Consider the following 4,621-nt stretch of genomic DNA (forward strand, 5'->3'; position numbering starts at 1 on the left):
GTAGTCATGTCCTCAATGCTGCTTCAGCACAGAACATCAGCGTTGATACGTCTCAAACGTATCTATAATTTCTTATGTTCCATGCTAGTTATATGACAATACTCACATGTTTTATATACACTTTATATCATTTTGATGCATTTGCCGGCACTAACCTATTAACAAGATGCCGAAGCGCTAGTTCCTGTTTTCTGCTGTTTTTGGTTTCAGAAATCCTACACAGGAAATATTCTAGGAATTGGACGAAACAAAAGCCCACGGTCTTATTTTGCATGGAGCCTTCCAGAAGTCCGAAGAGGAGACGAAGAGGGGCGACGAGGCGGCCACACCCTAGGGGGCGCGGCCCCACCCTTGGGCGCGCCGCCCTATGGGGTGGGCCCCTCGGGCGCCTCCCGACTCTGCCCCTTCGCCTATAAATTCCCTCCATCGCGAAAACCCTATCACCGAGAGCCACAATACGAGAAAAGTTCCAGAGACGCCGCCGCCGCCAATCCCATCTCGGGGGATTCAGGAGATCGCCTCCGGCACCCTGCCGGAGAGGGGAATCATCACCGGAGGGCTCTACATCACCATGCCCACGTCCGGACTGATGCGTGAGTAGTTCATCCTTGGACTATGGGTCCATAGCAGTAGCTAGATGGTTGTCTTCTCCTCTTGTGCTATCATGTTTAGATCTTGTGAGCTGCCTATCATGATCAAGATCGTCTATTTGTAATGCTACATGTTGCGTTTGTTGGGATCCGATGAATATTGAATACTATATCAAGTTGATTATCAATCTATCATATATGTGTTGTTTATGTTCTTGCATGCTCTCCGTTGCTAGTAGAGGCTCTGGCCAAGCTGATACTTGTGACTCCAAGAGGGAGTATTTATGTTCGATAGTGGGTTCATGCCTCCATTGAATCGCGGGACGATGTGACGAAAGTTCTAAGGTTATGGATGTCTTGTTACCACTAGGGATAAAACATCAATGCTTTATCTAAGGATATTTATGTTGATTACATTACGCACCATACTTAATTCAATTGTCTCGTTGTTTGCAACTTAATACTGGAAGGGGTGCAGATGCTAACCCGAAGGTGGACTTTTTAGGCATAGATGCATGCTGGATAGCGGTCTATGTTCTTTGTCGTAATGCCCTGATTAAGTCTCATAGTAGTCATCATGATATATGTATGTGCATCTCTATTTGTCAATTGCACAACTGTAATTTGTTCACCCAACATGCTAGTTATCTTATTGGAGAGACACCACTAGTGAACTGTGGACCCCGGTCCATTCTTTTACATCTAAAATACAATCTACTGCAAACTCTGTTCTCTGTTGTTTTCTACAAGCAAACATCATTCTCCACACCATACGTTTAATCCTTTGTTTTCAGCAAGCCGGTGAGATTGACAACCTCACTGTGAAGTTGGGGCAAAGTATTTTCATTGTGTTGTGCAGGTTCCACGTTGGCGCCGGAATCCCTGGTGTTGCGCCGCACTACACTCCTCCACCAACAACCTTCACGTGGCCTTCATCTCCTACTGGTTCGATAACCTTGGTTTCTTACTGAGGGAAAACTTGATGCTGTATGCATCACACCTTCCTCTTGGGGTTCCCAACAGACGTGTGCTTCACGCGCCATCAAGCAATTTTTCTGGCGCCGTTGCCAGGGAGATCAAGACACGCTGCAAGGGGAGTCTCTCACACCCAATCTCTTTACTTTGTTTATTGTCTTGCTTTATTTTATTTTCTGTCTTGTTTGCTTTCTTTATATCAAAAACACAAAAAAATTAGTTACTTGTTTTACTTTACTTAATTCGGTTTTGCTTTACTTATTTTTATTATTGTTAAAATGAATACTCCCGAGAACACTAAGTTGTGTGACTTCACTAGTTAGGCTTAATGGAAAACAACAAAAATATTAGAGATCTTTATAGTATTTATCTTGAGTTAGGACATGAGGTGTTTGAAGAGAAAATTAAAAAACCTATGGAACTTTATATGCATGCTAATGGCAATATGAATGCTTTGAACACCATTGTTGCTAATGCTATGGAAAGTTCTAAGCTTGGGGAAGCTGGTTTTGTGGAGCATGATATTTTTAGTCCCCCAAGCATGGAGGAGAAAATTTACTTTGATGATACTTTACCTTCTATATATGATGATTACAATGATGACTATCATATTTTCAGTCCACCTACTATTGAGGAGAAAATTAATTATGATTACAATATGCCTCCTATATATGATGATCTATTATATTATTAAAACAACAAACAACCAATGGTGTAGATTTATTACGCTAAAACTGAGATAGACAAACGGTGGAGATTATTCAACCATGTATACCAAAAGAAAGGATAGAGTCCACGTAAAAAATTGGCGTAGATGCTAGCGAGCTGGATTTTTTTTACCTAATCTGTTTCCGTTAGGATATGAGAACAACCCAAATAGCCAACGTTTCTACAAAACCTGCAGGAAATCAGGGCGTCCAGAACAGCGATTGTTAACCTAGCTCTGCGCTGGCCTCCGTACTGTGGCGGCTCATGGAGATGCCGCTCTGCGCCCGGCCGTCCACACGCGGCGCACTGCGCGCCTGATCCCGACCATTGTATATATACAAGTGCTGGCCGCACGCGGCGCTCTGCGCGCCTGATCCCGACCAAGGTATACAAGTGCTGGCGACCGGCGGCTACATCACAAGCAAACGCGTCCGCATGCATAGGAAACCGACGAGGTTCTACAATGGATTGAGATTTCAACACCAACACCAAGTAAGATTAGTTCTTTACGTCCGCAGTCCATGTGAGTATCCAACCACTACATTCCTTTGTACGAAGTCACAAATCAGTAAATCCAACTATTGCATGTGTCACAAATCAGTCTCCAACAAGGATGGATACGAGCTAAGCTGGTAACATCTCTGCATAATTCTGATGCAAGGACCAGATGCAGATCGTATTGTTTTTAATTACTTCATGCATCGCATATGCAGCTAGAAAGGGCTACCGCCACCGAGGCGCTGCAGATCGTCCCAGGCGACAGGTTGTGGACTGTGTAGACAGTATGTCACTACAGCAAAAGAGATGGAAGGTTCAAGCCGTTTCTGAACTGGTATAATTTCTCCATACTGAATTTACCACAAGGAGTGCTAACGATTATTTTTGCGATGTGCCGTACATATGTATAGGTGTTCTTCTTCTCAGAGGATGTTCACTTCTTTCATGTCAATAGGCTGGAGATCTAGGCCAAGATACAAAGAAATACATGTATGTATGTATTACAGAGGGTTGCATGAATTTCTCTCTTCATTAATACAGTACGTTGTATGTGCATATATCATTGCGGAAGTAGAATTTGCTACTGGGAAATTTCGTCAGAGTCTTCCACAAATAAATTATACAATGGTTGGTAATAACAGAAGGCCGAGACATGAGAAAAATTGAAAAGAGAACAAAATGAACACTAATATGAAATCCTATAATTTTCTTCAGAAGCCTGGCATCCTTCTAACATACATAAAAATCTCGACAGACATCTAAATATGCTGAATGAAAAGTAATTTGACAAAATTTGAATATGCTTCATTGGGATGTCTATTTTTTACAAGAAATTTTATATATTTTGTATGCATGTAGAGAAATCTGAACTGAGTAAAATTTTATCCCAAAAGTGGAAAAGCCCATAATAATATGGAACCCTATGATTTTCTCCCGAACCCATTTACCTGGGTTGCTCTTGGTTTTTTCATACACAAGTTATTTACAAACATTTGAAAAAGCTTAATGGAATGATTTCTGCTAAAACTTGAGTATCAGTCCAAACGATTTACATTTTTCTACAATCATATTTAAGTATTTTGTATGGCATCTAATGGGCGATGAGAACTAAACTAAGCAACATTTACCCACACATATGTAATAATATTAAATCTAGCCGCGGAAAACCGCGGGCCAACATGCTAGTTATGGTGATGAGAATAGTAATGATAGCTATCTTATTGAATTTGCTCCCACTACAATTAATAGTAATGACTATGCTTATGTGGAGAGTAATAATTTTATGCATGTAGCTCATGATAAGAATGTTTCATGTGATTGTTATATTGTTGAGTTTGTTCATGATGCTACTGAAAATCTTTATGAGAGAGGACAATATGGTTGTAGGGATTTTCATGTTACTAAAACACCTCTCTTTTTGCTTAAAATCTTGAAGTTGCGCTTGTCTTGTTTTCCTATGCTTATTGCATTATGCTTACATGACTTGTTTATTTACAAGATTCCTTTTCATAGGAAGTGGGTTAGACTTAAAAGTGTTTCTTATTTGCTTTTGATGCTCTGTTTTGCTTCAACTCTTATTTCTTGCGAGAGCATCATTAAAATTACTGAGCCCATCTTAATGGCTATAAAGAAAGCACTTCTTGGGAGATAACCCATGTTTTTATTTTGCTACTGTTTTGTTGTGTCTTGGAAGTTGTTACTACTGTAGCAACCTCTCCTTATCATGTTTATTTTGTTTTTGTGCCAAGTAAAGTCTTTGATAGAAAATTTGATACTAGATTTGGATTTCTGCGCAGAAACATATTTTTAGCTGTCACGAATTTGAGTTGATCTCTCTGTAGGAAACTCGT

This window comes from Lolium rigidum, chromosome 2 (assembly GCF_022539505.1).
Source record: "Lolium rigidum isolate FL_2022 chromosome 2, APGP_CSIRO_Lrig_0.1, whole genome shotgun sequence".
NCBI lineage: Eukaryota > Viridiplantae > Streptophyta > Magnoliopsida > Poales > Poaceae > Lolium > Lolium rigidum.